Source organism: Accipiter gentilis, chromosome 6 (genome assembly GCF_929443795.1).
Source record: "Accipiter gentilis chromosome 6, bAccGen1.1, whole genome shotgun sequence".
Classification (NCBI taxonomy): domain Eukaryota; kingdom Metazoa; phylum Chordata; class Aves; order Accipitriformes; family Accipitridae; genus Astur; species Astur gentilis.
The window spans coordinates 18,503,824-18,523,753 of record NC_064885.1 but is presented as its reverse complement, the minus strand read 5'-3'; the positions used below and the strand labels follow the sequence as shown (position 1 = coordinate 18,523,753).

Sequence of the window (19,930 nt, the reverse complement as noted above, 5' to 3'; positions counted from 1 at the left end):
ACAGCTCTGTGTTATGAAAAAGGCAGTAATAATTTGGTGATTTTTATGTCAAAGAAAGGCTAAAGGGGGGAAAAAAACCCAGTCATATGGATCTAGGTGAAATTTGTTACTTTGGCTGTTGAAGGTTTCTGCACGTGCTGAACATGTTCTCCTCCTCTGTAGTTCTCTATACGCAGCATCCAAACAGCCAGTGATCCAACTAGAGGGACAGGGGAAGTTGATATTTGTGTCTGTGGCTTCATTGGTGTAAAAAGAGAGAGTAATGCTACCTCAGAAGATACCCTATTTGGGAACATCTTAGGAAAACTTGTCAAGAAGTTAGTATTTGCTTACTCAGTGCTGTGTTTGCATGGTATGCAAAGCTCTGTTGAACAGAGCAGGCAAACACCACAGAGCTGACTGCCAGCCAGCTGACTGCTGTGATGCCCTGCGCAGAGAATGAGGTAGTTTAGCTGGGGCAAAAAGTACACAACTGTGTATCATACCAGATGGGCCTAATCCAGGCTCAAATCTAGCACTCCTTCTCCTGTCTTTGTTACTTGTTAATATTTTGACACATATTTCACCTCATCTGAGAGAGGGTGTTGATAAATGACGCAGTAAGTGTGTTCTTTTTTCCTCTAGTGATTTTTAGAGCACAGTTTGTTTATGCCTTCAATACTAATCATCCTTGGCTTTAAAAGGAGTTGAATTGCATTGTGTGTCTTGCACTTGTAGCAAACACATCCCTGTTTGTGCTAAGTATAGGAAGTCCTGGAAATGTGCTTTAACATGATATGTAGCCTACTACTCAGAGCCTTGCTTTCCGAGTCTGCTGTCTTGCAAGAGAGGGGAAAAGTGCTGATGGCAGGGCTGGTGTCCTCTGCATGGCTGCCCTCAGGGGCCTGCTCTGGGGCATGTGCTCTTTGCTTTCCCAGTGCACTGGATATAACTTCAGGGCTTGACTTCTCATTTATTTGCCTGTTCTACTGAAGCACCTGTGCTGCTTATTACAGTTACTGATTTTTCACGTTTATGTACATGTACCTTTCAGTTCCCAGTTCAGCTGCTACAATATTGAAATGCTGATTTTGTTCAGCAGGCAAGTGGGTTTGTCTGAACGCTTCTGGCCTCCTAAAACTGACACCTAAAACTGCCTTCTAAAGCTTAGGCCTCAATTGCTGCAGATAAAAGCAAGGTGATGAGTAAGGGCTGGACAATAATTAGTATCATTTTGATGGAAAGTAAAGGGGTGTCTTTCTGTTTCTGCTTTATTTAGTATTAGACTGGGGGTTCTTGAATAATTTGCTCTCTGAAGGCTTGGTCACTGACCAGCTTCTGTGACTGCAGCATGGCTTTGTGTGCAACCAGGCCTTTGAGGCTGCTCTGTGCTCACCACTTGCACCATTTGAGTGGCAGCTTTATTCCCTTGGTGCAGTCCTGGCTGAGGATGGCTCTTAGAGGAAGGATTAGAAGTAAATTATTACAATTGCAAATTAGATTCCAATGAAGATTGTGCAGCACTTACTTGAAATAATGCTCCCTCAATGATAGTTATACAAACTAAGTCCCGCTCTACTACAAGCCACAAGGTGAAACATTCAGCTATTTTTATCTCTTGGGTGATGACACCTACCACAGAAGCATGTCTGACCAGTGAGGAAAAAGAATGAGGCTTTGTTTCTGTCATAGAAAAATGCCACATGGTGTTTAGCAGCATGTGGCGGCAGCACCTGGAGACCCCCCCGCCCCACAAACACTTTGAGTTACCATGGAAGTAACTCCCCCACGTGCAGAGACTCTGCAAAGGACTGTATGAGGGGATTCACTGCTTGGGTGTGAAAACAAAAGCCAGGTCACAGCTAGAGTCACTGCAGTTTTTGTCCTTGTCGAGACCAGTTTCTACTCATGCTTGCTTATTCATGGTGGGGTCAGAAGGGTGACTGCACCTTAACATTAATTGTGTAATGCTCCAATATGTACACAAGGTAAGCGTGTTCTATGTGCCCAGGCAATGTACTGCAGGAGGGCACTTAGGTCTGTACATCAGGAAAGCAAAGGAACATAGCTGTGGCTTAGGATATTTCTTAGAGACAGCTCCAACAAAGATAGGTGAAAATGCACCCTCTGTTTCAATTTTGCATCTTTTTTTTCTGTATTTTCATCAGTTTCCCCCCAACTTCTCCCAGGTGGTCTCAGAGCAGAGCCCAAGAAGAAAACTACTTTCCCCTTTAAGATGTCTTTATAGATACTCAGTCAAACTTTCTATGCTTTCACCTTCAAATGCTCAAGCATGTTCCTGAGTGGCAAACATTTCAGATTACTGGAGAATTACATCATCATGGATTTTAGAAATTGCCTAGTATCCTGTGGCAGCAACAGTATACCTCTGTCAGCTTGAGTCACCAGTGTGTGACTTGGTGGGTCACTGGAGTTGATCTATTTCTTCGCAGTGTAACTAAGTGACTAGAGAAGATAGTAGTTGCTGTGCAGGTTTCCAAGAAGCATGTGTCATCATGCTTCCCATTCACCATGATTAGCTTCTCCTGAAGATCTGCATCCCTCCCAAGTACTGTTTGGTGGCTTGTGCCCAAACTCAATCAGTTCATGAAAAGCCTTCAAAACGAGACAAGATTTGCAGAATGCCCAAGAGTTGAACAATGCGATGGTGAGAGTCAACTGTGGACTTGAAGAACATTCATTAAATTGAAGTCTGCGAGCTTAGGGATCTAAGTATTATGTTGTGGTGCATATGGGAAGGAGAACTGTTTTTTCAAAGCCATTAAGTGAATGAAGGCCAAAAACTTAAAAACACCTGGGAGCTTGGGCAGCCTGTGGATCCCAGTAGTTTGCTCCATATGTGAAGTTCTGATTATCAACTCTTGAAGCTGCACTGAGAGCACAAGCCCTCGTCCTATGCATTATTCCCCTTGTTCTATGTTTAGGCTAGAGACAAGGACATTTGCTGGATCTTTAAGTTCAGAAACCGGCAAACTGAAATAATTCTAGACTTGATTTTATAATGCCTAGAAAGGACAGATATCTTAAATGTTATGGAAGCATTAGGAGACAGTGGAAGTTGTTTGACTGCTCGGCACTTTCTATATAACTCCTGCTGAAGTTAGCACAGTTTGGGGAAAAAAAAAAAAAACCAAAATGAAAGAAAAGTACCCAGCCTCTTAAACCTTTTTCCTTTTAAATCTCTCACCTGCTGTGTTCCAGGATACATACGGGAGCTATACAGATCTTCAAGAAACATTATGGGCATTGATGTGCTAACACCTGAAAAAAGACAGCTTTTTTTTTTTTATATGTATTCTCTCAACTGTGGGAGCAGCTGAGTGCATTCTCTTCATAGCCACATCATGTGGCCGTTCCCTCATTGCCTTTCACAGAGACGGATGCTACCATAGGTGTTTAGCAGTTAGTATGATTAAGGGGGGAGCCATGACTTCTGTTTCCTGCTCTTAGGAATTTGTGTGTATATATACATGTTGTGGTTTTGGATTTATGGTTTTTTTTCCATGTTTGAAACCACTGGGTAAACTGCAGAGTCAGCCTCTTTGCACCCAGCTCCATGCATGAACAAATGCATCATCTAGCCCTAGCTCCAGGGGCTGGATTGCTGGATTCACACTCCTCAGTTTCATGAGGGGTGTGTGGGGTGAGCACTGGAAGATGCAGAATTACCCTCCATCAATGAATGACTTGAATACTGGACCCTCCTCTTCCTTTCCTAGGGAGTGCTATTACTGCTGGCTGTTGAGTAAAAGGTGGGCTCGGCTCTGCTGGCTAGAGGAAAGAAAAGGGCTGCTACTGTAGACAAAAGAGCCTGTCTGTGATGGGTGCTCTCCAAGAGCCATCCCTGGCCTTTCCAAGGAGGAGTGCCTTTTCATCCTGACCCTGATGAGACATTGGTGGGAGCTGTGCTTAGGCTGAGGCATCCGTGAGTGTACCCCAGGCAGCTTGATGCTTGGTGAACTTCACAGTCCAGCAGCAAAATGTTAAGTTCATAAAAGCACGTTTAGGGCTCTGCAGAGCTGACTAAAGGTTTTCTGGTTGCACAGATTTCGGGTTTGAGTGCCTTAGTCCCATGGAGGCATTGGCAGAAGTAGCAAAGTCCTTTAGACATTCTGGCTGCGGGATCCTGCCAGGGAGTGGATGGCAGAGTCCAACAGGAGCCGCTTCTCCTGGACCCCCAGTCAGAGGGCTGCATCTCCACCTGTCCTCTTCGCAAACACCCAGCAGCTTGTTGCGTGCTCAGGTGTGCCAGAAGCTGTGCGTGCCCTCACAGTGCCCTTGTGCTGTCCCATGGCCAGCTTTCCCCAGCCCCGGCAGGAGCAGTGGGATTTGCCTTCTGGCAGGAATTGTCTCTATTGCTGGCATGCTCTTAGTGCGGGTAGAAGGATTTAAAAAAGCAGACGCCTAATCCTCTCCTGACCCTCCTTAAAAGCCTCCCCTGCACACCGCCACGTTGGGCTGGCGCTTGACGCGTTGCTAAGGCCTGCATGTATCCTGGAGACGGCGCCCAGCAAATAGCTGAGTCGCTCTCTGGAAAGCCAATATCGCAGCCCGGATTGCAGTGCTCCGACACACTCCGGCTTTCTGCGAGAAGGAATTCAGCGTCTTCCTTCTGCTAAAGCGATGGCGACGGTTCCTTCGGCAAAGAAGATGTGGTGGAAACCCATGCGTGTGCCGATAAGCATCCCCCTGAGATAAGGGGGTGGAGAGGAGGGGGCGTTTTGGCACACGTGCTGTGCAGGACCAGCAATGGCTGTGTCGAACCATTTAGACTTCTGGTTTTGAGAGCTGCAAACCAGCTTTTGTTCACAGCCCTCTGCCCCCATCTGTGCCCCCGCTGTGGGCTGTACAGCAGTCACTTGAGAAGGCTGCTGCTGTTTCGTTGTTGTTTTTTTTCTTCCGGGGGCTGAAGCCATGGCGAAGGTCCCCGACCGAAGCAGGCACAAATGGAGTGCGCTTCACACTTTCCTCCGCTGCAACATGACCCCGGAGACCCAGCGGGTAGTAGTCTTTGTCATCCTGCTCTTCCTCATCATCGTCAACGTGGTGCTGATGTTTCTTTTGGCATTTCACTGAAGGAGGACTGTCGATAGTGGTGTCGTGCATGGGGGTTTCCAGGACTGGGCGACAAATCAGCAGGTCAGCTTGTTGTTGTCTGCCTCTGGTCTGCTTGTCTGCAGTTACAGTAACTGTGTGTCTCAGAGTATCCCTCCTTTGTTTTTTAATCATCAGTTCCTTCCCCACCCTGCTCCCCTCACTCTCCTCCTGTCATCACCTGTGCCTTACAGTTTGGATCACCATTAAACCAGAGAAAGGGAAAGAGGTAACAGAGCCAACTTGCTTAATTGTAACCACTCTCCGTGGCCCTAATGAGCCTCAATTCCTGACGATTATGATACTTTGCCTATATGTAGCACTTCTCAACCCTGGAGAAGCCTGAGGTGCTGCTGCTTTGTTTGGAGAGGGACAGTCATCCTATAACGAGCCCTTACACAAGGACCTGCTACATGTAAACACCTGCTGTAAAAATCTGAACCCTGTAATGCCTCTGTTGCTCTGCCATTGTGAACATTGTGCTCTGCGGTGGCATGAGTAATGCCCAATTAGCTGAAGTGATTGATCAATAGAGTGCATCAGAAATTCGGGCTGAATAAATGCTGCTGCAGTGTGGAAGGAGTGTTTTGTTGGCTTTTATCCTGTTTTCTTTATTATACCTCAGTGCTTATCTGCTACGTGTATTAAAATGGCTGGCAGAACCACAGCACAGGACACTGCTTGAAGGCCACATGTTTCTCACTGGCTGGTAGTAGCCAGGCACAGTGGGCAAGTGACTCAAGGAGCACTCTTGTAGACCCATTAGGAGGGAAGGGTAGCAAAGCAGCATGCTTGCTCCAGGCCTGTTCACCTCAATGATGTTTTATCGGCAGCCTTGTACATCACAACACTTCCAGACTTGGGCATTGGCACCTCAGTGGATCAACCCTCTACTCGATGGCATTGAAGGAGATCAATTCCTGGAGGAAGACAGACTGGAAAGGAAGCCACGGTGCTCTGGTCTTAATGACACTGCTTGCATTTGTGCTGAAGACTGTGCAAAATATCCAAGCCCTTAAAATTCAGCAGGATCCTTCATTTTGTGTGTTAGGTAATCTGCAATTTAAGTACAGCTTTCATGAGGGTAGTGCATTTGCTGGCACTAATGGTTGAAGTTACTGCAGTCATTTCAGACCTGAATTTTATGGCTCCTGGAGTCTGATCGGATATTGAGAAAGGCTGGAGGGTGATGTTGTCTCTGTGATCATGAGTGGTGTACTCTGTACCAGTTACTTATGTTATTGTGTGTAGTACATTAGTCTTGTGCAAACCCACGTCACTTTAGCACACAGAAATGAAAGTTGTACTTGCTGAGCTCCTTTCTGTTACATCTGAGGTATGGAACATCCTTTTCCCTGAGAGAGGAGAGTCTCCTGCAGTGCTGGGTAGGGGGCAGCAGCAGGCCCCAGGTCGCTGCACTTCTCTGGGAATCTCTTATGTAGATGAACAGTTTTGAATTATTAAAAATCTCAAACTAGGCTATTAACTCTATTAGCTAGACATTGTGATAAACAGCCACTGGAACCATCCAGTATTTGCTGTTTTCTGAAGTTACCATTTTAAAAATAAATCTCCAAACCTCAGCACACAACACTGCCTTTCAAACAAATCTGTTTTCTCTCCCCTCTAAACTTTACCTGTGGTCTTAGTTACAGCTGGAATCAGAACTTTATGGCATAAGGTGGAAAAAAGATTGTTTATTGGAAAGGACAAGTGAAAGATGTGAAAAAATACCTCGTCTTCAAAGGACAGATGAGGGACCCAAGTATGTCCTTGGGGTCATAGGCGTCAGCGACAGAAAGCTTTTGGCAGCTGCTTGTGAGGGCAGATCATGCACAAGGTTTGAGCAGGCTCTGAAAGTGCTTGAGCATTCAGAAGCTCTCACCCTTCATCTAGTGGGAGTGTGTTTTGCTCTTGACAGCAGTGGGAGCAGTAACAGGCCTCAGCATCATGGCAGCCCCTGCAATGTGTTTGAACTGTCAGTTATTGCTGTCTTGCCTGCTCTGTATCTTGAAATAGTGCAAAACACATCTGGTGTTAGATGAGAACTGCAGTTATTCACAGGGCCTGCATATGCACACATAGCTCTGGAGAGTAGCTGGTAGGTCAACTCCATTCATAATCCGAACATTTGGGTCAACACATACAAGCCACGTGGGGCGGCTGGTAAGCTCAGCACAAACGTCTGCCAGCCAAGACCGATCCTAGATTCACAAAGTGACGAGTGCTCTTGTTTAGCTTGGTGTCACGTCACTGAAATGCTCCTTGGGTGGCTTTTGTCACTGAACTAGAGACTGTAGCTTCCTGTTATACTCTGCCTCGGAAGGTGCTTCAGGGAAGTTTTCCAGGAACTTATGTAGTGTCCTTCAAAATTAATTAGGTAGCTGGACCTGGTCTTGTGGTGATGAAGTAATTCACCCTCTGCTAGCTACTGCTTGCTCAGTTTGGGGACATCCTATTCCCACTGCTTGGAAGGGATCGAATACCAAACCTGGCGATGGTGGGCTCCTGGGGCAGGCACAGCGCTGCTGTGAGCGGGCAAGTGCTCCCACAAAGCTGCAGCCTTCTCCTTCCCTTTTCTCTCTGGCCCACTTTTATCCCATCTACACCATACCTGGTACAGCGTTCCTTATTTCCAAAAAGCTCCCTTTACTCTGCCCAGTTAGAGTGGCAGTGTCTGTGGGAGCCAGTGCCATTTGCCTCTGCTTCTTTGACACATGAAAGCTTGTGCAGAAGCAGCCAGTGCATGTAATGGGAGGTGGAAGAATGTCTTGCTAGGAGCTGATCCAGTGCCCCCAAATGCTCACTGCTGATACTAGAGAGAAAATGTAAGTCTCAGGAATAACATGAGTTTGGGTAGTTAATGCCTCTGAGGTACAGAGCTGCCACATTGCTTCCTGCAGGGCAGCTCTCCTCTCCGGGAAACATTGCAGTTGTTGACACAAAGGAACCAAGAATTCCCCAGTGGAAGAAGACCTGCCTGCTGCTAGAGAAATAAAACAAAGATCTGTTTTCTTCAAGGGCTATGAGGAGTAGTCCAGGACAGAGAGGGATAACCTGGAAGAAGTTAACGCAAGTGCTGGTGAAATTGCCTCCCCCTTCCCTGTATGCGGCAATTTGCATTACCTTTGCATAGGGCAATTTCACCAGATTATTGGTACCAGAATAGTTAGGAGCAAAAAAAAGTAGAATTGTTCTTGCATTTAAAAAATCTTATAAGACAAATTGCAAGATTACAGAGTACTCTTTGGAGATATGTGTTACAACACTGCCTGCTGCAGGTGTTAACACTGGTTGCTAAGAGCCTGGGAACACTTTTCCTCTTAATATTTAATGTTAGGTGAATTTTCATTTTCTCTTTCCACTGCTTGTCTAGGTGTTCAATACCTGACTAGTCCTGAAGTATCTGTGTCGAGTTTTGTCATGGGGAACCCACTGTTTTTCTCTTTCGTCAACTTCACCTACAGCTGTGTACATTAAGCTGGAAGCTGCAGTTGGCATATAAGTGTTAATCAGTCTGATACTAGTTGTGACTCATTCAAGCTTGCCTCAGATCTTGGCTGAAGAAGCTGCAATGGCCGATAAAGCCCAGGAAAAATAAAGCTGGTGAAGGATCCCTGAATCATGTGTAGGAGCTCTAGATGGTGATAGAATGGCGGTGGGGAAGGAGAAGACTTTGGCATTTCTGTCAACAAAGTTGGCTTTTTTCTTTGCTGTCAGTGCACTTATTTGACACAAGAGACAGATGCTCTGCAGGAAGGCTGTGATTGCCTTCCCTGAAGTGATCTGAACGTCAAGCTCTGCCATGGCATTTGGGCTGTAGCCACAGGGAGGGAACAGCATGGCCAGGGAAGGGGGACAGATGCAGTCACTGCCCCTCTGCAAAGCACTTGGGGTGCTTGGTGCCCACTGTGCTCTCTGCTCCTGCTGCAGACCAGGCCATGTCAACTAGGCCCTTTTGTGGCTGCTGGACTCTCCCTTCTCCTCCCTGGGGTGCAGAGAAAGAGCTGTGTGTCCACTCTTTTCCCTGTGCTGCCACTGCGGTACTGGTGTACTCCAGCTGCGTGGCAAAGCAGTGTGCAGGGATGGGACAGTGTGTTGCCCCTGCATGGGGCAAGTTCACCAGAACATTTAACAGGCACGAGCTTTTCTCTGCTACTGCTTTACTTTGAGCCTGCAAGTGCAAAGAGCATCTATGAACAGGAGTGAGACTAAGACATCATTTCCAAAGGGAGATCTGGGCTTTAGATTGTATCTTTTCTTAATTTGTTCTCCCAGGCTAAACTCATTTCTGTGGTGGTATCTGCTGGCTTTGTGATTTATTCTTGAAATCTAAGGCGTGAGCTGGCCAGATAAGAAACACAGTAAGCATTTTAGATTGATAACATCAACAATTACTTTTAATTAATACTTCCAGTGTTTTGATTTAAAGAAGAAAAAAAACCCCAAACAACCCAAAGAAGTCCAATTATGCAGGTTAAAGAAAGATTTTTAAAAAGGGGAGTACTTGTTATTTATGCCATGTCACTGGGCTTATTAACTACAGAATGTGCTGGAAACTCTGGAATAAAATTATGTCTAATTTGAATCTTTGTATCTGTTCTTTGGCTGGTATTACTCCAGGCATGACTGTGGTTGTCACATATAGTGCACCCACTCCGTCTCTGTGTTCAGCAGTAGTGGAAATGGGACTCAAAAGTGGTAGCATGGACTTGCTGAAGGCCCACAGTGGCATTCTCTATCCTGTTGCAAGCATGCAAGCCTTCTGTGTTTATAACTGGTAAGAGTGATGGTTAGCTCAGCTATGCTGGTAGTGCTAAAAGAAAAATGTTTCCCCAAGTAGCAAGAGGATGTTGTTGAACCTTGCAGCAGAGGAGTCAGTCAGGTGTGAAGGACCGTAGAGAGGGAAATTTGGGAGTTTGCTCTCCCTTGCAGCTGACCAGCTGATCTGGCCCCTCTGGAACAAGGGCCTGGTGCATGTCTCTCGCCCCACGCATGGTGCTGCAGCACTGAGGTCCCACATCTTCCCCTTCTCCCTCCAGGGAGCAAGACCCTAGCACAGTCCCTTCCAGCATGCTTTTCCCTCCAGAGAGCGCCAGTTTCACATTGGGCACCTGAATCTCTGCTGTCCCTTGGTGGCAGAGCAAGTAGAGCCTCTACCAGCTGGGGGAACAGGGGCTGCCTTTACCCCCCTCCTTCCTATGTGCAGCAGCACCTGTCCAGAGCAGGCTGCTGGGCAAAGCCAAGGTGACACAGGGCATGGAGCAAACCACCATAGCATCCACACTTAAAAATCTTGTGCTTGTTCGATGTTGCATCCATTTAGGATATCAACACAAGAATGGAATTAGTATGTTGTCTTCTACTAAGCTGTGCTGGTTTGTAGTGACCACTATGCAGGGGCAGTACCTGAATGTTATTTATAGGCCCAGTGTCTATAGCTTTGTGCTAAAAAAAGATGGGCTGCTAAGGAGTCATGAGTTAGTATTTTTTAGTATCCCAATTCACACCTGTAGCACCCAGGAGTCAGGACTTGTTATATACTAAGCACTATCTAATTATGTAGTGAGAAGATTTACACTAGACACCAAGAGAGGACAGCCAGGAACTGCAGTATCTCATTGCTGCCTGATTTACCGGAATGTGCTCTGCACTGAGCTGCTTTTGCAAAACTACTTTGTCGTACTGAAAAGCCTGTGGCCGCTATGGGGTTTGTGCAGGGATTCAAGGGGACTAAATGAGAGCCTGCGTGGAACAGAAGATACGTTGATTTTTTCCTATTTGGACTAAAGAAGCCATGTTCTGCAGAAAGAACAGCAGGTGCTTCAGTCTCCCACAGTTAGAGAGCTTGTCTGCAATGTGGTCGTGGAAACAGGAATGTGGCTCTGGTCTGAGGCTTTAGCTTTGTTTAGGCCATTAGGTCTCTTCATCCAGACAATGCGAACTTGAGACAAATGAATAAAATGGATGTATTCAAAAGCATACTAGTATAGGGTCGCAGAAGATCCCAGGAACCTGCTTCTTGAATTAATCTTCTTTACCTAGCACAGGACACTTGCAATATGAAAAGGTTAGTGTTTTGGGTTTTTGGGGTTGGGGTTTTTCTTGAGTGTACTTACCTTGAAAAATCTTCTGTAGGGACTACAAAAGAAATGACTCATTTTTATATTTACAGATACTAACCAAAAACAAAGCCTCCTCTGCCTGACAGTGAGACATTAAGGTTTTTTGTTCTATTCCTTCTCTCTATCTGATATTCAGATTTTCCTTTGCCCCGTTTTCAAAGAAAAGGACAGACAGCAATGCTTAGTTCAGTGAAGAAAGGATCTAAAACAGTGTGTGTGTGTATCGAGAGAGAGATTACCAGAAAGGGGTGCGGTGGTGCAGAAATCGTAAGTTTTGGGTCACCAAAACCCTGCAGGGTTTCTCTCTGAGGAGAATGTGAAGAAGGAAAACAGATACTAAATTGTGCATCATTCTTTTGAGGCAGGGAGACCATCTTTGAGAGCCAGGACATGGAAATTGCTAAACAATCTCAGTTGGCCCAGCATGTCTGCCAGTACCTACCAGTGTTGTACAGACTTTGGCACAGTGCTGTTAATCCAAGGGAGATGTCTTCACAGGAGCAATAAAAATTATTTCAGCATGTTCTTTGCAGTATGTTCCATTAAAATTAAAGCATGCAAACGCATGAAAGGGAAAGCCATGCGCTGTGTTTCTGGCTTACTGACTGCTGTGAGCCCAAAGAGATGCTGACCTTTTGATGATTCAGAGCAGTTTGCTAGCAACACAGTTTGTATCTGCTTTAAAATGTTTTCTTTAACCTTATTTGTAAAACAAATTTAGATTAATTTGCCTTCAAGCCATAACTGATTCTGTAACTTGCTGTATCTTTTGGGGGAAGGGAATAGCAACAGTCATCAGCAGGCAGAGAGCTCTGGGAACTGCATGGTTCCCTTTCCTTTTCTTCTGCAAAGAGCCAGGATGCAATATTTATCCTCAATAAACCACTGTGTCAGATGAGCTGCAACTGAACTGTTTTGGATACATTGTCCTGGGGGATCTGTACGGTATATTCCTCACTTGTCCAAAGAAATAATGGTGAAAGAAGAAGGAAAAAAGCAAGTAGAAAGGAAAAATCTCAAAATTAAGTCATGGGAGAGGCCGTGGAATTGGGAGCTGTCCTGGAGAGAAGGAAAAGGATGGGAAATGTCCCAAGGGGATGTGCTGGTGGGAGTGCACAGAGGAAGGGTAATGCTGCAGGCAGCAGCAAGAGGAGAATGGGGCAAGTTTGTAGTATCAGTGACATAAAAATGTGTTAATGTAACATTAAGTAAAATTAATAGTTTCTATTTGGGTGCCTGAGAAATGTAGTAGTTAAAACTACTAGTTAGGTAGTGTAAAAAAGCTGCAACAGCAATCACTCTTAAAAGTGAGAACAACCAAACAGAAACATCCTGGGGTATTTCCATTCCCAGGTTGTACAGTCAAAATCAGGGCATCAGAAAATGTAAAAATTGCTTTAACCAGATATATTTCATATTCTACAGTAAACATGGACTTCAAAACTGTTGGTGAGGTGAAGAGGCAAGCCAGTGAGGCTGACACGGTTTTCATCTACAGCCAAACTGGAACTAGAAATTAGAAACTTTGTAGATGGTGTGAGCTCTAGGTCAAAGTCTTGTTCAAACCTGAGAGTTCAACCCCAGGTCTCACTCCTTTCCAGTCTTTGAAACCAAAGAAAATAGGAGAAGAGTGTGGCTGATTTCCAGGTGCTGTTATGGCACCAGCCAAGTAAATCCTGTTACAAACCCCCGAGTAGGTTTTTGCACCCACCTCCAGCCATGGCAGTCAGAGCTGTCAGCCGCCGGTTGTGGGGTCTGTGCTGAGCTGGGAGAGGATGGCTCAGTGCTCCCCAAAGCACCCCGGAATAGCTGGAAGGGGGGTAAAACCAGCAATTCTGTCAGAGATCTGGGCTGTTTGGGGTAAATGGGACTGTGGCGCTTGGATCCTACCTTAACCTGGAGTGAAGAGTGCCACACAACTGGGAGAGGTATGAGGATTGGATTAGCCAAAAGTTAAAGATACTTAAACCACTTTTAAGCCTTAGAGTATTTCAAGCTCCTTAAACCACTTTAAGGCTTTAGATGGGTTTAAAATGCTTAAAACACTTTAAGGCCTTAGATGAGTTTAAGCCATTTAAGCTGCTTTAGAGCTTTAGAATTACTTAAGTTTTCTGGCTTTGAGTGCTTAAAGGAGGTTTTGAGGTCCTTTGAGCTCTTAACTGTAAAGGCCTTTCTGAACTTTTTGAGTGAAGATGTGGCACATACCCGCTCCTGTAACCTGTGCTCAGGAACTCTTCCTTCCTGAAAGCTTCCCAAGCAACATCTGAACAGCCAGGTTTCCCTGGGTACACTTTCATCCTCCCTTTTTTTTTGGGGGGTGGGGGGGTGGGGGGTGGGGGGGAAGGATGGAAGTTGGACATCCATGTGGCAGGGATGAATGGCTAATCCAGGTGTGTTGACTTACCTTCCTCCATGCACCTGGCAAGAGTTGTGTGGGTAGGATAAAGTGTGTGGGATCTGTTATATCGAAGCTGTGTGGAAGTGTTGCACTTAACTTCTGCCTGAGGACTCTCAGCCAGGAGGATGACAGCCCTACCACAGAGGACATCCTAATGTCCTTGTAATCACTGTATTGGCAATTGCTAACTTTCCATCTGAACGAGAATATTGCTGTACCTCAAGGAACATGCCTGTCCCTGTCAAGTAAACATTTTCAGGGCTCACCATTTTCAAGAAGTATTTGTGGGTAATATAAATAGACAACATTTCTTTTGTGTTTTTTACTACCTTAATGCCCTAAGACTAGCTCTATAGGACCAGCCAGTAACACTTTTCTCTGTGACTTGGGCTAACTGCTCAGGAATAGATGCAAGTATGGCCTGGCTCTTTTCCTTGTGTGCCTTCCAAGATTCCTGATGGGCTGTATCCAGATATGCTGTGTTTAAATGGCCTTGATGGACATAAATTTGCTTAATCTCTTTTTAAATCATCTCTGTGTTTGGTTCTGTGGCATGGCTTAATTATGCACCACAGGGAAAAAGTACTGCTTTTGTACTCAACTTCTTGCCTGGCAATTTCACTGGGCACCCATTGGCCTTGCATTACGAATAACCATTTGTAAGCCTTCATCTCATGGGCACCCTCCATCCACCTTTCTCTGTTGCAGCTTCAAGGTCTTGTTCAGCTTGTACTGGCCTAGAATCTCTACCCACTTTTGATTCATACTGCGATTTGTCCTTTGTTTAGTTCTCTTCCCTCTTTCTTTTTGAGTCATTCCTGACATTTAGACTTCCTGACCCTGATGGAGCAGGCCGGTGTTTTCTTAAATCTGTCTGCAGAGACATTCCTGAGGAGCAGCTCCTTTAGTCAGGCATTTGTATTAGATATTGCTTGTATTGCATCTGTCAGCATAGAACTTCATTCGCCATTTTGTCACCCTGTTACTCAGCATTGTAGAAAGACTGAAAATATATTTCACTTATACCAGAAAATTAATGTCTTATACATTTAAATATGTATCCTCTGGAAACTTGTATGAAAGGTTAAAATAGAAGCTATTTTACAGCTTTACTTACTGTAAGCACTACCAGCAACTGCAACATTTAACTATAAAATGTGATACAAGGACAACCTTTTGCAGAGTACTAACAGGTTTCAGAAGGGCTTTGCTCCTGTTGTTTCCTTATGCCAAAGCTTAAGGATATTAGTTCCCCAAATTAGCAAACTCCCTTGATACACAGGTCAGGGGAGAGTGATGGTTGGGGTACTGAGGGCACTGACAGGATGTAGATGAGTAGGTGTCCTCCTCAGCTATAGGTAACCATCCCCACTCTTTTATAAGAACTTTTGTGGCCTATTTCAGGCAAAAGTAAAATGGTTTAAAGCAATTTCAGTTATTTGTTCTGCATTATAATAATCAGCTCTCATATCTTACGTATGAGGAACTGATAACTTCTTGCATCATTCTGGAGTTTGAAACATGACATTTAACTGAACTCAGATGGACATGCACCTGGCATACTTTCTCACGCTGTACTCTTCACAGAGAGGTTGAAATAACATGGTGGACAGCTCCGCCTCCTCTGCTTTCTACAAGGGTTGCTTCCCTCCTCCTGTAGCACTTGATAAAGGGAACTTTCAAAGCTTCTACTTGCCTGCTGTGGGGGGACCCTCCTCCTCTTCCCATCTGTTTAAACCACTTCTGAGGGGGAATCAGGACTCAGATAATATAAATAAAAGGGAATAATGTAATTAATGCCAGTCAGAATGGTTTTGTGGAAAATACTTCTTACCAAATAAATGTGATGACAAATTCTGAATGTTTGGTAAATGGAGGCAGCTGTACTAGATGTCATGTGAGGAATTTGACTACCGGCACTGATTAAAAAAGCAGCACTATAGAATAGTGTAGCACACTTAACTGAATTAAGATCTTAGTTGACTGACATCTCAGATTTGTTAAGGAGAATCACTGTCAAATTAAAATATTTTGAATGGAGATCTGCAGTGTTTGGTAAATGCCTGAATCCTCCACTATCCTTAATGATATAAATATATGAATAATTATATAAATATGAACAAAATCTGTGCTTAAAAAATATGCAGCTGACACAGTAGGCAAAAGGGTGATGAATGCCAAGGGCATGGCTTGACTAGGGGCCTGGTGTGCAGGCCTGGGCTTTTGAAGCAATGAATGCAACCCACTGCCCACGTGGGGACACGTGTCTGGTGTAATGCTGTGGCAAGGAGGGCTTGTGTTACCCTGAAACATGTAGACAGAGGAGTGGCAAGAAGCAATGAAGTGTTTGCTGTGGCTGTGCAGTTGTGTCAGTGGTTCTGGCACCCTGCAGCCAGGCAGCAAGTCTTAGCCAGCCCAAATTCCTCCCTGGCAGTGAAGGGAGACAGGACCCCCAGGGGCTTGATTAATTCATCATGCTAAGATAGATGCCTAAGATGAACCCTTCCCTGGGGTGCCTGTCTCTCTCCACAAAGGGAAGATGTTCCGTAAAGACAATCAAGATAACTCGTTCAGACTAAATGCCTGCTGTTCAGATGACAGAAGCTCTATGAGATAAATTTCATCTCTGTAGTCCATCATTAACCAGTGAAGCTAAAAGTTTTGAGAGCAAGGAAGAGCAAGCTGTCAGGATGATTTGAAGACTATCCTGTGGGTTCAGTTCAAGGGAGAGGCTAGCTGGCTTTCACCCATGTTCAATAAAAATAAGTATTTGTGTGAATGAAGCACTACTTTGGGACAAGAATGGAAGTAAAATTTTTCTTTAACTCCTCTGCTGCACTTTGCATGAGAGAAGGCAGAAGAGAAGCTCTGGAAGCAAAGTGAGGGGTGAGGGAACTGGAGCTGGGAGGGGTGGGGCTTTGCCTCTGGGGTCAGGACTGCTGCAGGGTTTAAATATTTGATGTGCTGACCCAGTTCAGCTTCAGTCTGTAACGCACAAGTTTGCAGGGGGGGCGAACAAAAAACGCAGGCTTCAGAGCAACCATTTTAATTCACCAGGAAGGGCTTGGGTTCACGTGCTCTTTATGGAAGGTGTCTGTTTTAGGGTCACAGAGCTGAAAAGTAAATTACATTTTATTGGCACCTTCTCCCTGAACTGTCCTATTCCCAGTATCTTCTGATGCTCCTGGGTTCATATTTTAGCTCTGTGTGATCCAGTGTAGTTGGCATTATCAAGAGAAAGCTATTCAAATTTTATTCAAATAGAACAGAGTAGCTCAAAGATAAATATTTCCTAAAGGCATCTTCATCCCTCCTTCTGTAAGTTGTTGAGATATTTTGTCTCTGTTAATATTGCCTGGAGCTCCTGTCAGAACAAGACCAGGACATACGAGGTAATTATGTCAAGGTGTCCAGTCTGAGACAAACAGGGACCGAGTAGCTGGAATGCAAACAAGCCCATAGACATGGGCCTTGGTATGCCAGATCTGTTTGCCCACGTGTAATGGACTTAATTTGGGGCAGCTATGTGCAATACCCCTGGCTGTCTCTTCTCTTTGGCATAGACACTGCTTGGAGGAGTAATGCAGCAATCCTCTCCCCTCCATCTTTCTGTGATACGTTGAGCAACCTACCCAAGCACTGCTTTATCAGTGGCTTCCCTTAGCATCTGCTGTGTTTGTAAATGAGCAGCGAGGTTGTAGCTGCAAGGGCAGTAGGGAAGACAGCTGAAGATGCACAGAAATGCCCATGCAATATTAGAACTGCAGTTAATTTTCAGTTTCAAAGTATCAGTGTTAGTGCTGCCTTTGGGTTGCAAACACTGCTGTCTACAAACTTAAATGTTGTTATAAACAAAGAAAAATAGCCAATTTGTGTTTGTTTTCATTGCTGCCAGCTGCAATAGCTAGAGCAACTACAGGGTGGCTGGGTTTGCATTCTCTGTCTTCTAATGTTTCTCTTCTAGAGACTGGTTTGGGGCTCTTCAAGAACATGTACTGAGTTGTCCTTGATATTACAAAGCCAGCACGTAAATGTTGTTTCATATGGAAATTATTAGTTGTTTTTCAAACCTTGCTTTAATTGCAAAGATCAAAACTTGTGGTAGGATGAGCCTTTTGAGCTGAGCAGCTGCCATGCTTGGAAATGGTGAGCATTCCCTTTCATACATGCTTCTCTGGAAGATAAACAGCTCTCACAATACAGCTGGTTGGTTGTGCCATGTTCTAACAACATTTTGCAGAAAACCTTTTTATCTGCAGGTGTGTTTTATCCTTCCTGGGATGGGGAGTGAGAGTCCTAACCCTTTTTTCCCCAGTAACAGTATGCTTCTTGGAGAAGATGCTGTAGCATGCTCTGCCCCAGCTGGAGCAGCTCTGCTTGCTGCGGCGACATGAAGTACTGTTAGGTGCTTCTGTGCCATAGAAATGTCAGTCCTGGCTCAGAGCTACCCTTTAGTATTTGTTCTGGGAAAGGTACTGTTAGACTGGATTTATTTGATATTTCTGCATCAGCTTAGGAATTGGACTGGATACAATTGAAAAAAATAGTACAAGGTACAGACTGGTACACACTGAGGGCTAATAGAAAAATGAGCACTGAGCATGGTGATCATGAAACACTTCTCAGCATTTGTGTCTGCTCTCCCCCACCAGTAGATGAGCACAGACTGAAGTGGTGCAGGGAGGAGACCCCGCAGAGCCTGTCAGCCTGCAGTCATGGAGGTGTTTCAAGTGCGGCTGTACTAAATTAGCTGAGACAATCCAAAGCGTATATAAAGTATTTTTTTACTCTTTCTTTCTTGCTTTATTCCATATTGATCATTCCTCCCTACAAACATGGTGTTCGGTGTTAGTTAGTCAAATCCTGGCCTGTATTTCAGGTGTATTTTTAGTTACCCATTTGCATGAGAACTGTCTGGGGTAGTGGTTTGTCTGCTTACCTGTGCCTCTTTGGCCAGGCTGGTGATCTTTTATAGATTTTATAGAAAGTTGTGACTTTCTATATTTGGAAAATCATATTCACAGTATGGCTGTTGTTGAACAGAGAAAATTTAAGATGTTAATGTTAGTAGATAGATGAAGATAACAGCTGAGGTTTCACTAGTCAGTCCCATGACTTTCAGTGACTCCAAGAAGAACCATGGCTCTATCCCCTTCCAAGCTGGGTATATCAACCCTAACATGCTGTTAACGCTAGGTCAGGCTTGGTCTCTTGTCTTCTCATCAAGCTATTGAGATCTGACAGCTTGGTACTGTACAGTATTAAAGCCTTCACATCATCAGCGCTCTCAGTGTGATCATCAAAATGCTACAAAGGAGTCTGTCTCTGGTCACGGTCATGGCGTGTGCACCAGCTACCACATCATACTCAGAGCACTGATTCAGAGTGGCATATTTAAGCACACAGCAAAGGTATTTTATCCCAGGAAGAGCCATGTTCTTTATGTGCTGGTCACAATTTGTATGTTGAAAAGCCCACTGAATGCCACTCTTCCCAAAGATTTATTAGCACATGCCCATTTTCTGAGCAACAGCCATCCCTTGCCCACAGGGATAACTCAGCATGGTATGGCAGCAGTTCCAGCATGACCTGGTGGGAGGCCTTACCTAAGCACAGGTGACTCCCCAGTGCTCTGTGTGAGACCAGCATATTTAACTGGCTCCTCTCTATAGGGGCAGCCAGATGCTCAGCTCCAGCCACCCCATCACCCTGCTACTGCTCTTATCTTCCTGCAGAAGGGAGGAGCTGGGCTCAGCTTGTACTCCACCCAGTCACTAGTCACTGAAGTCCGACTGCTAAAGCAAATGGATGGGTTGTGCACAGACGGATTGCTCAAAGCTGCAGCAGAGCTGTTTTCTGAGAGTAGCTAACATCTGCTGTCATCCACAGCCCAGCTGTTATTTGTAACTGAAGTCCAATAGCTGATTTTGGAAAAATATACACTTTTACATCCACTTTCTTCCCTACTCTTGTCATCACTACTTTATGATAGAAAGCTAAAACCTCTAACTTTCTAGAAGCCTGACAAGTCCTACAAATCTTTCAAAAATATGAATAAAGGGTTTATTCATAATGCTGAGTACGCTTCAAGCTTGTTAAACTATATGCAACATGCCTGTTAAGCGAGCCATGTGTAAAAAGCATAGAATCATAGAATCATTTAGGTTGGAAAGGACCTTTAAGATCATCAAGTCCAACCATTAACCTAGCACTGCCAAGTCCACCACTAAACCATGTCCCTAAGCAGCACATGTACACATCTTTTAAATACCTCCAGGGATGGTTGACTCCACCACTTCACAGGACAGCCTGT

At 44.8% G+C, this 19,930-nt stretch overlaps 1 protein-coding gene across 2 annotated transcripts in view; it reads left to right on the top strand.

The window, feature by feature from the left end:
• ARHGEF4 (Rho guanine nucleotide exchange factor 4) overlaps positions 1-19,930 on the top strand; it is a 185,010-nt gene that overhangs the window by 146,640 nt on the left and 18,440 nt on the right. The window contains exon 1 of one of the 2 annotated variants that reach the window (XM_049802633.1): positions 5,043-5,139. The exons of the other annotated variant lie outside the window; for it this stretch is intronic. The gene's annotated coding sequence lies outside the window, so the exon portion shown is untranslated. Of the gene's footprint in view, positions 1-5,042; positions 5,140-19,930 lie in introns of those variants that run through there. 2 annotated transcript variants of the gene reach the window in all.